The 16,313-nt window shown below is 38.3% G+C and overlaps 1 long non-coding RNA gene across 1 annotated transcript in view; it reads right to left on the bottom strand.

Annotated features, from left to right (window-relative positions):
* Positions 1–14,745: 14,745 nt before the first annotated feature.
* Positions 14,746–16,313, bottom strand: part of LOC138143000 (uncharacterized) — a 53,478-nt gene continuing 51,910 nt past the window's right edge. The window contains exons 2-3 of the long non-coding RNA XR_011163581.1: positions 15,196–15,325; positions 14,746–15,036 (exon numbers count right to left, since the gene is read on the bottom strand). This is a non-coding gene — a long non-coding RNA (uncharacterized lncRNA). The remainder of the gene's footprint in view (positions 15,037–15,195; positions 15,326–16,313) is intronic.

The raw sequence follows: 16,313 nt of genomic DNA, 5'->3' as shown, positions 1-16,313 counted from the left end.
GTGGCTCCCTCCTCAAGTCTTTGTGAGGTTTCATTACATAGAACATAGACAAGGGCAGAAGAACAGTTGTCTAACTGGCCACACATAAGCAGTTAGGGAGTTTGAGATGCATATTAGTGGGTAAGTATGAACAGTGAAATTTGAGGAATCCAAAATATAAGCTTTGGGCGGACCCAGAACAAGACCTGGGTGGGATCTAAGCATTCCCCGCAGCCACTCAACTTTCCTGGAGCATCTCTGAAGTCAACCTGACTTCTACCATAAGTTTGGGGTTAGATAATTTTTTAACCACATAAAGCTAGGTTCACACAATATTAATATATAGTAAATATTTCCCACAGTCTCCTACAACAAGATGTCTCACAAGCATATGTCAAAGTTGTCCAAGAGTCCTTTAAAGATATAATGGAGATAACCTTGCCGGTTGATTTTGATCATTATTATGTGATAGGAAATAAAATATGGCTATCTATCTATGCTTTTCAGACTTATTTACCACTGTTTTGAAAGAGATTCAGTATAGACTCCAAGTCAAAAGAGATGTACATGTACCCTGTAGATGTATGGTCCTCTTTTTTGTGGATTACATTATACTTAGTCTTAGAATCAAGGCCTAGGTCATTGCAGAGTCTTCTAAATGAAAATCATAATTACTGAAAAGTAAAAGACCTAACTGTCCATATGATAAATTACAAGTGGATAAAAAGATGCCTCTTGTCTAGACTATAACTTGCAGTTATAGAGATTCTCCATTATTATTCATATCTTTTGCAGACATAGCAAATGAGGATAATGAATTTAACCCAGAACCGAACAGGAGGAATAATCCTGTACTGGATTGCCTTTGGCAACATGGAGGATTCTTTTAATAACTACAAGCTTCTCCCTGAAACAAAGAGCCATATTTTTAGTACCAGCATTTTTTCAATGCTGTTGTATAACAGCAAATCATAAAACACTACAGTCTCTGAAGATCCTTCAAATGGCAATGGAGATGCTACAGGCTACAACACATTAGTAATGAATAATTCTCTAAGCAAAACTGGAAAAGGTGTTATCAAAAAGATATACAGTCAAAAAAGGTGAGATAGTCATATCGAGAAAACAAGGGAAAATGATGGATACCTGAAAGTTCTATTGATATTCTTGAAATGTCAGGGGAAAGTAAGGAAGATGTACACTATGCTTAGGAAGAATTTATGGAAGGGCATGGACAAAAATTGCACAGGAATGAATGGGTTATGATATGTATTGCAAGAGGCAATATTTCCATAATTTTTATCACAAATTCATTATATTAAAATATGATGGACTTACTTAAAAAGTCCAAAAGAATCAGAGAAGAAACTAATTGGTATGATTAATAGCTATGATAAAGTGGCAGGAAAAAGCAGGAGTGACCAGTCGCTTCAGGGGGAGACTGCAGGAACTTCTCTGCAACTTGGTATTTTTTTCTCTAGCTCCATGCCACAGTTTATTTTTGTTATGTGGCACAGCCTGCTCACACCCACCGTCTGCCTCTTATTCTTCCAGTGATATTAATTTTTAATTTAGGAGAAACTGTAATATTCCATATCTTGCTGCTATATAATTTCTTTAAGTATCTCTAGGTAAATGTCACTTCCTTATGTCTTAAGAGTAATATGGTTATTCACAAAACAATTCAACTGTTCCACATCACGTCCCCCCTCCAAGAGGTTTTTCTAGTTACCACACTAATCCTTTTTGCCTGCTTAATCAAGCATTAACTCCTGATCTAGGTATTCAAGATCTACTTCAACTACCTTTCCAACCTTATTTTATACCATACCTCTTTGCTTATTCGATGCTTCAGCTATGTCTCACTCCTGTTTTCTTTCTGCTTTTGTTCATGCTGTGCCCCATCCCTGGAACTGAGTCTTCTACCTCCTTCATCCCCATCTCCATCTACTTAGTCCCCTTCTTAACACTGTAAACCACACACAGGATCCTGACATCATGGCACCCTTCTTCCAGGAGACACCCTATAAAGATGAAGGGCCAGCAGAAATTGGCAGCTCAGGTGGCACCTCCTCTATGAAGTCTTCCGTAAGTATCTCAGCTGAAAGGGATCTCTCCCTTCTAAACTTTTTCACAATATTTTGTCTAGACCCCTCCTTTTCACTCATTACTCTCTATTTGCATACATGTCTTTTTTCCCAAGTAGATTAAAATTTTCTTAAAAGTAGCATCTGCATTATAACTATATTCGTATTGTTAATGCCTTAAACATAGTAGGTGTTAAATATATGCATGCATTGAATTAATTTGTATGTTTAATTTGGAGTAGTAGAAAACAACCAAGTCAAAAATATTTAATAGTCAGATAGAAGTTCAGGACTGTCACTCAAGTGTAAGGTCAAGACACTAGGTTCAGATTGCTGAATCCACAGGTGCAGTGCTTTTTATTGTACTCACATGTATTACTGCAATGTATGTGGTTGGAGGGAAGGGAAGCAATGAAATTGTTAAGGGTTCACATGCTCATAAGGAACATCTCTTCTGCCCTCCTTTCTCCTAGGTTTGGCAAGCAGTATATCTGCCAAATAATGAACAATTGCAGCACAAGGATCCGTTCTTAAGTGTGCAATTTCATATTGTGGGTAGCATCCTTTGATGATTTGGCTCTTTTCATCCAAGGATCTCAAAATACTTTAAAAACATTATGTTCCAGGAAAATAGTCCTTCTGTTAATTATTGAAAGATCAAAGAGACTGCAAAGAAGGCCTTTTTTAAATTTCAGGGGGAGAAAACAAACTGAAAACAAGATAGGGAGGTGAGAATGGAGGGAAGCTGTGAGAGCGAGAAGAGAGCAGATTATTTAGGAAGCAATGCATATGTGAGTAGGAGTTAAAGACCTGATGAGGATAAGTTGAGAGAAGATTATGAATTTTCATTTTTTATTATTATTAAGAAAACATGGTTTCATGTGCAATCAATCACCTTTTGTTATATCATGTTGTGGACTTGCTTGTTTTATTCCATAAATTAAAAATTATATAAATAAAAATTAAAAGAAACAATTAAGCAAGTCTCCTGTGCCTGGGTATTGTGATCAATTCATTCCTTTTAAGTATGAGTAAAATGTCTGAGTGATTGGGAATGATATAGATAGCTTTTATAAATCTTATAAGTCCAAGCTTCCATTTTGTTATTAAGAAAGAAAAGAAAAGAAAGACAATCGGGGGAAAATATCTCTCCTATTCATTTACTCCACTCTCTTTTGTATCATTTTGTATCATACTTATCTGAGTCCAATACCACATTATTCTGTAGGCATTTTAATAGCAGGTCTTGTATTATATATATATATATACACACACATATATATATACATATTTGTATCACAAAGCACTGAATACAATGTCTTACATATAGCAGGCATTTAATAAATATTTATTTTTGTAGGTTTTTAAATTAACTTTAAACTTAAATACAAAATAAGGAAAAAAATCATTGCCATGTACCCAGAAGAACATGAGAATAGATTCAATATAAGGTAATAAATTTCCATTACAAGAAAACCTATATAATGAATACTACACATTATTTCAAATCTGTCCACCCTTTCTCTGCTTCCTTGTAGGTTTTCTCTCTGCTGTACACTTTTCACTTTATCTTTCCTCCTTCCTTCTCTCCCCCCAAAGTTACAATGAAGCATGGATATAAACATAGATGTCCATAAACATACACATATATACTCAAACACATATCTGTAAGACTGTATTATGCTTATTTCCACTTTTCATCTGTTTTTCTGAAGGTGGATAATATATTCCTTCATAAGTCTAAGTCTTTCCATATTTTCTAATTCTACCAGCTTATCATTTCCTATACCACAACAATATTCCAACCCAATCATATTCTATCTGAGAGATTGTCTGAGAGTCCCCCTCCCCCATTTTCTGTATGCCTCTAATCTTGGCTATATAGGTTTTATTTATACATATTTTTTTAATTTAAAATAATCAAAATTATTCATTTTACACTACAATATTGTTCTCACCTTATAATATGGTTCAAGGTCTGATACTACTGAATCTAGTTCCTTCACATCTTTTCCCCCTGATTTCTTTGATGTTCTTGGCCCTCTGCTCTTTGAACTGAAACCTATTATTATTTTTTTCTCACTCAGTAAGACAAATTTTTAGTAATTTAATTGGGATGACATTACATACATAGATTAGTTGGGCAAAACTGTCATTTTTTATTATATTAGCTTTACCTACACATGAACAATAAATATCACTTCAATTATTTAGATCTAATTTTGTACAAAAAGTGTTTTGTGTTTATATATATAGGAGTGTATACCTTCTATGTCTGTTTTGGCAGATACATATTTTTGCTTTCCCCTCTTGTAACACTTCAGGACAACTTTATTTAATTATTTTGTGTATTATCATGTCAAGATCATTTTTTGATTGTAATTTTCAGGTGGCCCAATTATTCTTATTTTTTCTCTCCTTGATCTGTTGTCCAGATCAGTTTTTTTTCTTTTTTCACATTTTCTTCTATTTTATTTTATTATTTCTTGGCCTCATAACTTTGCTGGCTTTCCCTTGCCCAATTCTAATTTTCAACAAGTCATTTCCTTCCTTAAGATTCTAGATCTCCTTTTTCAGTTCGTTGATTTTCTTTTCATAATCTCATTTTTCTTGTTTTGTTCTTTTTAAAATTTTTCCTCAATATCTCTCATTTGATTTTTTAAGTCTATTTTGAATTCTTCTATGAATTCTTTTTTGGGCAAGTAACAATTTGACATAACTCTTTGGTATAGGAAAAGCTTTTTTTTTGCTTCCATATGTAAAGCCAAGCACAAGCAACTCTCCAGAGGACTGCTGCTGTGAATAGCTTTAAGGTTCTGATCACATAGTATAATGGACTCTCTATTTATTCAGCAGTAAACTAAAGCAAAACATGCACAGAAACCAAAGTACAGCATTCACAATAATATAACATAACAACTTATCACTAAAGTGGCCACATGGTTTTAAACAAAAAGATATCATTCAGGATACAAAGTACAAAGGTCTCCCACCCCTAGGTCACATTGTCTTAATTGTGTCAGTCAGAAAGTCTTCTTTTTTCTTGATCTGAGACTAGCTTCCAATCATCCTTAAGGAGTACAAAGTACAAAGTTCTCCCACCCCTAGGCCACAGTAAATCATTATCTTGTCAATCAGCACTAAGTACCCAAGGAAAGGTTCTTTCAGCTTGGCTCATGGCTGACTCCCAAATTCTATGGTTCCTCTTCCATGCTCCCAGTTCTTGACTGAATTGGCCCAACCATCACCTGAATTCACAGGTAGGCAGCTCTAAGTTCCTCATCCAGCTCCTCCTCTAGTTCTTCTTCTGGTTCCTCATCCAGTCCCCATTCCATATTGAAGCTCACAGTGACCAGTCCACCTCAAGTCCTTTGAAGTCTTTGTTCCTGGGAAGAGAAAACTTAACAGAGCCATAAAAATATCTACATACATCAAGCTTAACAGAATTATAACAACATTCACACACATTGCTGGCACTATCATCTCAATTCACTTTCTGTGAAATCAACACAAGTCAACAGACAGGGTGCATCTGTCTGACAAAGTATCACAATTCAATAGATAAGAGTCCTTCTATCTGACAAAGTAGCATAATCAACAGACATAAGGCTTCTGTCTGACAAAGTAACACAAATCAACACAGAGAGAACAGACAAACAGAGTACAGGACACCACAAGTGTCTTCCTCCTCAGTTCTGCTCTGTTCCAGTTTGTGCTTTTATCTGGTGGCTCTCCTTCCTGTTGCATCAGCAGGTTCTTCCCACCTTCAAATCACAGGCAGGGCTCAAAGGCAATTGAAGAACTGAAACAAATTGCTAAATACTTGAGTAACTGAAACAAGGTGCTAAGTATTCCTTTGCTTGCCATTACACCATATCTTCCTCTGAAGATGAACTCTGGTCTTCTCTGTTACTGTAGTTAACCCTCTATGGTTGGGTTCTTTTTCCTTGGCTTGATCATTTTTTGTTAATTTTTAGCAGTTTATTACTATAATCACCTCTAATCCTGGAGTGTGGGGGATGGTGTCTCTGACTTCTGGTCACTCTAATGTTATTTTTTGAGCTTTGCCCTGAGCTCAACTTCTGTACTCTTTTACTCCTTCAAGCCACAGCTACGGCCACCCAGACATACTATACTGAAAATGCTCTTGCTCCCTGAGAAGCTTCCACTGGCTATGACCTTCAGTTCTCCCCTCTGGCTTGCAACTGAGACCAAGAACTCAGCTCTCCTGTTAGTGCCCACAGCCAGCAGCATCTTCACCCCACTGCTTCTGTGCTCACCAGGCATGTGCTGGCTCCTTTTTGCCCAGGACTGTAATGGTAATGTAATTGGAATTTGAAGACCCCTTTTTTTATTGGCAAGTAAGCATGTACTTAGCACCTTGTTTCAAGTTAAGCAAAGGTAGCAGGTACTTAGCACTTAGTAATGGATCAAGCATCTGTTGGGGAAACAGAAGGTATGAGCTCTGGTCTCCTGCTACAGGGTTTGTTGAAACAAGAAGCTAATGCTGTGTGTATATAAGGAAAAGCCCCAGGAAGGGACAGTCAGAATTTCTTGGGACCAGAATCTGGAGGCAGAGCAGCTGAAGAAGAGAAAAGAGAATTGAGAACTGCATCAGAATTTCCTGAGAATTTGTGGTGAAAGAGCTTCTTCTGAAGAGGAGCCCAGAAGGCTGAAGAGGAGCCCATGAATCCTTTCCCCCACTCCCCAGGCTGGATAAGATGATTCTGATTTTTTGAACAAGCTGCAGAAGACTGAGGAAGCATGATGGGGATGCTAAGACTTTGCCTGTTTGTGGCTTGGTTGAGCCTTGAATTCCCAGGAACAGAAATTGTGAAGGATTTGAGATAGACTGGACCCTGTGAACTTCAGTGCAGAGCAGGACTTACATGGAGAGCTGTACAAGGAACTGGGAGCTGTCTGCCTTTGAATCCAGGTGACTGTTTGGTGGATTCAGGTAGGAGTTGCCTGCCTCGAGTCAAGATGAAAAGACCTCTCTGTGGGTACTGAGTAGTAATGAAATTGTAGTTTATTAGTGACCTAGGGGTGGAGAGTCTGTGTATTTTTTAATGATTGTACTTAGTGATTAATGATACTTAATAATTGATTGCTGAATAAGTGACTGATTGAGTTAACTTAGTGTGCACCATGAGTGGAAGACTTTGACTATTATACTTGGAGATGATAGTTCTTTGTTCAAAACTTTGTGGCCACTATGGTGGAAACTATGTGGCCATTTTAATGATAAGCTATTGTGAATATTATATGGTGATTTTCTGTGATAAGTTGTAATATTGTGAATGCTGTACCTTGATTTTCTGTGAATGTTTTGCTTTGATTTCTTACTGAATAAATGGTGTTCACTATACTGTGTAATCAGAACCTTAAAAGCTGTTCACAGTAGCATTCTTCTGGAAAGCTGCTCATGCATGGCATTACAAGGACCACTACTCAGCAGCACAACTAGATCTGGCATCCCTTATCAGCAGAGGCTTCCTCAATCTTCTCCCACTCAGATAGAAGTGAAAGGTCCAGGCTATTTTTCAACCCTACTGTCCCCAGGCCTCACTCCTTACTGTTTCAGCAGAGCTAACCTGGAGGTGTTTACAATTCACTCAGGCCAAACTTCCATCCTGGGATCTTTCTTTGGATCTTCTCTGGTTATTCCAGGAGGACAACAGTTCTGCCCTAACTCTTGTCTATTTTTGCCACTCTATATTTACCCTGAGGCACTATTTTGTCTTGTTTGTGGAGGAAATCTGGGGAGCTCAAAATTTTCTGACCTACTCTGCCATCTTCCCAAAATCCTCTATGTTTCTTGAGATGAATTGAAATGAGTTGAAAAACCAATGTTAACAATCCAAAGAATTTGTATCAAAGAGACAACTAGAACAGGGTAAGTAGGGTTCCCCCCTATAATGCCAAGTAAAGGCAACTTCCCAAGGTTCAAAATACCAGCATAGCTGCTCTCCATTTTATTCAGTGACAAATTAAGAACAGAGAAAATAAAAAATATAGCATAATTCAAAATACAGCATTCACCAAGTGTAATTCAATAATTTCAAAGTACTATTCCACCCCTGGACATTACATTCATTTAGTCAATCACAAAGTCCCTCTTCTAAGTACTACTCCACCCCTAGGCAGTACATTCATTTAGTAAATCACAAAGCCCCTCTTCTCAAATGGATTTAGTTTCCAATCATAAGCAAAGTACATTCATTTGGTCAGTCACAGAGCACAAAAAAGTCAAAAGTTTCCCACCCTTGGATCACAACTGAATAGGCCATCTACCCCAAAATTACAACAAGCTTAAGCACAGCACTTAATACCCAAAGAAAAGTCTTTTCTTCATCTTGACCCCAGAAAAGTTCTCAGCAATCTTTGTTCCTGGGGAGACAAAGCTTAGCAAGGCCAGAAGATACATTGCCGGTTTCCTCATTAATTCATTCTCTGTCTGCAGTCCTAGGACCCCTGAAAATATTAGCAAAACCCTCTTCCAGGATTTCTGTAAACATACAACAAGAAAATCTTTCTTCAGGGCTTCTGAACCAACAGCAAGGTTCCAGGACCTCTGCAACAACAGCACTATCCTTCACCAGGGGACACAATTCACTCTCTGTCTGCAGAACAGTCTCAGGAGCTCTGAACCAACAGCAAGGTTCCAGGACCTCTGCAACAACAGCACTGTCCTTCACCAGTGGACAGAATTCACTCTCTGTCTGCAGAACAGTCTCAGGAGCTCTGAACCAACAGCAAGGTTCCAGAACCTCTGCAACAACAGCACTGTCCTTCACCAGTGGACGAATCTGGCAAAACAACATCAAAACAGACGGATGAAGTACCAGCATAACAGCCATGTCTCCTCAGTCCTTGGCAGCTCTGGGTGGCAGCTCTCAAAAGTCCTGGGCAGTTCAAACTGGCCCTCAGCAATCCTCTCCATCTCTCTCTGCCTCCACGTTTCTGCTTCCAAAACAAAAATTCTTCTGCCTCTCTCTCTGCTTGTTCCTCTCTAAATTCACATCACCAGGTCCTCCCAGTTCAGCACTCTCTTTTCACATCAACAAGTCCATCCCACAAGTGGGATTCACAAGCTCTGGGTTTTAACACAATCAATCCCAAAACCAAGCCAACACAGGGGATCTTTAAATTCCTTTACTATTACACCACCCACCCACCCCAGGGTACCAGCAGTCAGCTAGTCCACCAGCATTTACTAAGTGCCAACCTTGAGCTAGGCACTGTGCAAAGTGTTAAACAGAGAGTCATTCTTCCTCTCTCAAAGGGCAGAAGCATGATGTCTCCCTCTTAGTCCTCCTCTGGCCCATACTTCTATATAATGCAGCCATAAAATATGAAACCATGGCACTTCTTTCCCAGAGCACTCGTCTCCCTCCACCCACCCCCCAATTTATACAGATATTAGAGTCAGGAGGAATTGATTTCTGACTGCACCTTCTCATAGTACAATTGTACCCAGTGGTCACACTATTCTCTATACTAATAACACTCTCCCTAATTCCTACCCTATTATACCGTTTTGACTCCAGGTTAAAAAAATTTACTATTTATGATTTCAATCAGTGTTTTGGGTGGAATTATATACACATTTTTAGCCTACAGATGTATGAAAGGCAGTGTGATAAAATGCAGAAGTGTCAAACGTGGACCCACAAATAGTGTGACCTAGGAACCAGATGAAAATGAAATTGAGAAATATTCAACAAAATAAATAAAATACAATAGAACATAGATAATGTTAATATGTGGCTTTCTAAATCAAGACGGAGGCAGTTAGGTGGTGGCAGTGAAGTCAAAAAGATTCGTCTTCCTGAGTTCAAATCTGGCCTCAGACACTTACTAGCTGAGTGACTGTAGCTAAGTCATTTAACTGTGTTTGCCTCAATTTCCTCATCGTACAAATGAGCTGGAGAAAGAAATGGCAAACCACTCCTGTATCTTTATAAAAAAACCAACAACAACCAGATGTGGTCATAAAGAGTCAGATGCAACTGAAACAACTGAACAACAACAAAAAGTGGCATACAGGGATTCTTTGACCTCCAGTTCTGCTTTAGTTTGACACCAATGATGTAGTGGATAGTGAGCTGATCCTGGAGCTAGGAAGACCTCTTTTTGCTCCTAACACACACTGGCTGTGTGTCCCTGGGCAAGTCACTTAGCCTCTTATTGCCCTAGGCAACTGTCTAAGACTATGAATTGGAGAGAAGCTGCTAACCTACACAGATAGAAATCATTCTTCATAGGGGAGGGCTTTTGAATACATAAGTTCCATCCCTATTCCATTTCATTGTTCACTACACAAGTTGAAAGATGTTATCTTAGAAATGTATGTGTTTGTTTCAGATAGCCAAGATGCTCATCTCTGCATCAACCAAGAAGAAGTATACAATGTAAGAAACAGAGTTCCAATATACTGACTGGAAGAGATGCATTGTTTACAAACAAAATACATTAGCTGGCATATAGCAGCTGTGATTAGCTTAATGACTAAGTGCTGTTTTAAGATGGCAAATATCTAAACCCCACATATCTTGCATGCTATTATTTGGTTTGGTAAATGTTTAGACAGCTGGTGGAAGCTTGCCCTGACACTGGCATTAAAATGCACACTACCAAAGCAGAGTATACCAGGAATCCCTAGAAACTATTCTGAGAGTAGAAGTATCTTCTCCTCAATTGGGCAAGTGAGGCCCATATCTGCTATTCTTAGGGAAAAGTATCTGTAACTTGAACTCCATAATCAATAAATCCATAGTGATAAAAAAGCAACTCACTTTCTTACTATCCTTAGGGTCTATAGAATCTCAGAACCTTCAGAGCTAGCATGTATGGTCTAGAGTGTATGTAACTAGAAGGGAACAGCACACTGACATAATGAGATGAAAACTTTCTTAATAATGCTCATCTTAAATGTTGAGTTTGTGTGTATATCTGTGTGTATGTATGTATACAGTTTTCCTTTCCACATCAATGACTTTTCCCATCATGGTTTTCAAATATACTGTGGATTGGCATAAGAAATTAAATGGGAATTTGGGGGAAGTTTTGAGGAAGCCACAGATAACACACAAAGTTCAGCAGATGACACAGAAAAAGTTTAGAAACTCAAAAAGGCATAAAATATATGTATAGTATTATATAATGCAGACATATTTTATCTTTTAATACCATAAGTATACCCGGATTTTACAATAAGGTACTATAAATTCCACATAAAAAAAGAAAAAACTAGGGCTTTACTGGTATGAAGGGAGGGCCAAAAAGTTTTATGTGAATTTTCCAGATTGTGGGGATGCTGTGAAACCTAACCCTGGTAATGTGGAAGGGATAACTGTATATACACCCACATTGTTATATATATAAAATACATTGTTATAGAGATATAATGATAGGATGTGTTCCTTATGCTCAGCACTGTCTGATTACCATTTTCTTAAAATACAGGAACTCCACATTACAGCCAGCATTTATCACCTTTCTACTACGTGCAAGACACCATGCAAGGCACTGGAGATACTTTTTTTTCTGTCCTCAAGAGACTTACCTGAATGTGATACATAAAGGGATAGGGGACCTGAGGCTTCTTGATATAGGGAAATCCCATTGAAGGAAACTCCCTATATTAATGCAGATCAGCACCTTCTCTGAAACTCCTTACAATACTAAATAGTTGCCTAGAGCACTCAAAGTTTAAGTGACTTGCCCAAGGTCACACAACTGGTATACAGTTATCCTTCCACATCACAACTTTCAGCATCATAGTTTTGATATATCATGGGTCGGCATAAGAAACTAAATGGGAATTTGGGGGGAGTTTTGCAGAAGCCACAGATGATACACAAAGGCCAGCAGACAACATAGAAAAAGTATAGAAACTCAGGAATGTATAAAATATATGTATAGTATATAATGTCAACATACTTTATCTTTTAATAATACCCTAATAATTCAGACTTCTTCTCTGGTATGAAGGGAGGGCCAAAAATCTTCACACATATTTTCTAGATTGCAGGGGCACTGTGCCCCTAACCCCACAATATGGAAGGGATAACTGAATAATTAGTGGCAGGACTTAATTCATTTTCTTTCTGTAGACTGCAAGATCAAACTAAATCAACAGTGTGATGTGGCAGCCACAAAACCCATGTGATATTGGGTGAGATTAAGATAGATACAGCTTCCAAGAATAAGGTGGTAAGGGGCAGCTAGGTGGCACAGTGAATAGAGCACCAGTCCTGGAGTAAGGAGGACCTGAGTTCGGATCTGGCCTCAGACACTGACACACTTACTAACTGTGTGACCTTGGGCAAGTCACTTAACCCCAATTGCCTTGCCTTCCCCCCTCTAAAAAAAGAAGACAAAGATAAGGAGGTGAAAGTCCCTCTATACTTTATCCTGGCTACACCACTATACTTTGGGAAGGACCTCAATAGGGTAGAGAGTAACTAAAGGAGGGTAACCAGGATAATAAAAGACCCTGAATTCATGCCATTTGAAGATCTGTTGAATGATCTTACAATGTTTAGGCTAGAGAAGAAAAGATTCATGGTGGATAACTCTTATCAAGCATTTGAACGGCTCTCATGTAGAAAAAAAAAAAAGGAATAGACTTGTCCTGTTTGGTCAGAGAGGGAAGAACCAGTAACAATGAGTGGAAGTTCCAAAGAGACAAATTTACCCTTTAAGTTAAGAAAAACTTAACAATTAAAACTATCATGAGAATAATAGACTTCCTTATGAAGTCATGGGTTTCCCCTAATGTGATACAATGAAAAGATTCTTGGATTTGGAGTTAGATTCAAATCCTGATTTGAATCTTTTTTTTTCCTCTCTCTCTCCATATATATCCATATTTATACACACATATATATGAATATATGTATATATATATGAGTGTGTATGTATGTGTGTGTGTGTGTATATGAAGGCAATTGGGGTTTAGTGACCTACTTGCCCAAGGTCACACAGCTAGTAAGTGTGTCAAGTGTGTGAGGCCAGATTTGACCTCAGGCCCTCCTGACTCCAGGGCCAGTGCTCTCTATTCACTGTGCCACATAGTTTTATGGATTTAGAGCCAAAACAGACCTTAAAGCCATGTAGTCCCCTCATTTTACAGGTGATGTAAATTTAGCGCAGAGGTTATGTGACTTTCACAAGGTTATTCAGTGAGCACATACCACTGTATGTGAATGAGCTGGAATTTGAACCATGACTTCTGACTCTAAATCTAACTCACTTTCCACAGTATCATGCTGTCCCTCCAGACTTACCAGTTCAGCCATGCTCCTAACCAGCCATGTCTATACTATAAATATGGTATCTATCTATCTATCTATCTATCTATCTATCTATCTATCTATCTATCTATCTATCTATCTACCTATCTATCTATCTATCTACCAATCATCTATTTACTTATCATCTACTTATCTATACCTCATATCTATCTCTCATTTGCTTATCTATTGGATAGCCTCAGTATTGCTATCCATCCTCCTTATAAAAATATGTTTTCCATTAAGATCCCAAATTTCCTTTTTAGGTACCACCAGACTCTTGTGTTTCTAATAGCTAAAACAGGTACAGCAAGGGGCATGTATATAACTCTGGTTTCTTTAATTTAGAGATGGCTATAACTGTTATATGAAGTGAAAGTTTTTTCAATGAATCTTTAAATTATTGAACATCTCTGGATATTTATCCAAAATTCTTCATTTGTTGTCAAAGGCTGACTCCTGATGTTTTCTCCATTCATTTTTTTTTCTGAAATGTCATAGACCCTTTGAGTAATGAATTCTGAAACACGAGATCAATTTCTTGCCATAGAGTTCTGGATTTGGCTATGAAATGAAACCCTGTGATCCCTTATGCAAAGTATAAAATTACTTGACTCTGCATGTAATATTTTCATTATTGATGGAAGCAATTCTTTGGGTCTCTGCCACCTATCTGTAGCTGCTTAGAAAGTAGTGTCATGAATCTAAATTTCTTTTCTGAATTAAGTGTAGTACAAAGTCCCTATGCTGATTATAAAAATGTCTTAGCTTTCCTGTTTCAATTAAATTTGAATTTTCTTGGAACACCTAATATAACTTTACTTTATATTCATCAATCTTTTTATATAACATGTTGATTTTTTGTGAAAAAATCTTTTTATCATTAAGAAACCGTATTTCTTGGTTTCATTCTCTCCTTCAACTTATTGTCATCTTTCCTATTTAACATTTGTGTAGTAAAGCATTTTGAGGGGTATGGGTGTTCAGGGAAGGCTGGTACCTCTAGTGTGAGGGCTGCCAACCCCTTTTCTGGGCTGCTTTCCTCCTTTGTTATCCAACCAGTCACACCGTTCTCACCTGTGGCATCAAGAAGCCATAGCATACGTAGCAGTCACATCCTGATAAATCTTTTTGACAGGTTAAACCAGGTTGAGTGTAACCAACAGGCCTCAAACCTGCAGGTATGTTAGCAAAATATCTACCCCAAGCATGTAAAGACTTCCTTTGGTGGAATGGGAAGATGAGAACAATTTGTTCCAATGGTCATGAAGGCATAGAGCTTGGTAAGACAGCAAAGACACTGATGTCATCCACTGCATCCTGAACCATCACCAGTTGTCTTGATTTTTGTCTTGCCACTGAACTCTGATGATTCTGGAAGAGAGAGTGAGGTTGATAACTTCATGCAACTCTGCTTCACCTAAATCAAATTTATGCATGAGTCAAAAGACATCACCCATTCCATTTTATAATTTTTACCCACCTCAAAGTCTTGTGGCAATAGGCAAGTGATGAAGCAGAAGATACAGATACACTGGGAACTGAAATCACTGCCTGTACACAGCAGCCCAGACCATAAGATCATCTTCTCACTGGACTGAAGCAGTAGTGGTATTCAGCAGCCTCCTGGGTGTCAGAGCAGGCTTTTTAAGGACTGCACTGCTCACCTCCTGGTGCAAGAAAGGGGCTAGAAAATGAACCCTAAAAATGTTTGCTTCACCCAACCTAACCCTAGCCTGCTTACCATGACAGGTAGGGATTCCACCCTGCAGTCAAATCACACACACAAAAACACGTACAAAAATTTTTGTGAAGATGACTCTACTCACTCTTGGTAGATGGAATGTACACATTCTTATGGACAACATGAAATCCAGTAGACCTGATGAACAAATAGCTCTTGTTGCAAGAGAACTCAGCAGATATCACATCCAAATAGCAGTCCTGAGTGAAACAAAGCTGGTAAGAGAAGGCAAGCTTATCAGAGCTGAATACATGTTTCTCTGGAATGGCTGAAGTAATGGGGAGCTTTGTGAAGCTGATGAAGGTTTTGCAATCAAAACTATCTGGACAACAAGCTTTTATGCCTCCCCAAAGGAGTGAATGACAGACTCCCGACAGTGTAATTGCCACTTGCCAGAAAGTGCCACATCACTATTGCCAGTGTCAATGCTCCCACCATGATAAACCCTGATGAGGTCAAAGAAATATTTTAGGAAGACCTGGAGACCCTCATCATCAATGTGCCAAAAAAAGACACACTTATGATTCTAGGTGACACTAACACCAAAGTAGGCACAAACTAGCCAACATGGCAGGGAATGCTTGGGAGAACTGCAGTTGGAGACAGCAACAGCAACAGTCATTTACTATTTAACACTTGTGCATCTCAAGACCTTCTCATCACCAACACTATCTTCCATTTACCTAAACACAATAAAACTTCATGGATGCACCCTCACATCAAACATTGGTATTTAATAGACATATCATTAAAAGAAAAACAGACAAAAAGTATGTGAGAGTGAGGAAGGTGAGATGTGGTACAGCGTACTGGACCTTTCATAGATTTATCCTCTCCAAGATAAACATTTGCATTCAATAAAAGTGGTGACCCCAAGGCAAGATGACCACCAGAATAATTAATGTAAATTGATTAGAGCTCTTCTCTTCTCTGAGTGAACAGTTCCTTGGTAACTTGGAGGGAAAGTTGAGCCAACATGTTGACAACAGTGAAGCAGAAAAGAGATTTGGTATACACCACAGCATTTATTCATCTGGGTCAGAACACTTACAAACATTAAGATTGGTTTAGTGAAGATGATGGGGAAATTCAGAAGCTGCTGGGTGAAAAAAGAGAACTACACAAGGTTTACCAGAAGGATAGGTCATCAGTCTCTAAGAAGGCAGCATTTAGCTCCATCAAAAGTAAAATGCAGTGAAGCTT

This window comes from Petaurus breviceps, unplaced genomic scaffold (genome assembly GCF_028583685.1).
Source record: "Petaurus breviceps papuanus isolate PSGF00001 unplaced genomic scaffold, PetGlider_PUasm1.0 90625, whole genome shotgun sequence".
NCBI lineage: Eukaryota > Metazoa > Chordata > Mammalia > Diprotodontia > Petauridae > Petaurus > Petaurus breviceps.
This window is presented reverse-complemented; position numbering and strand designations above follow the sequence as displayed.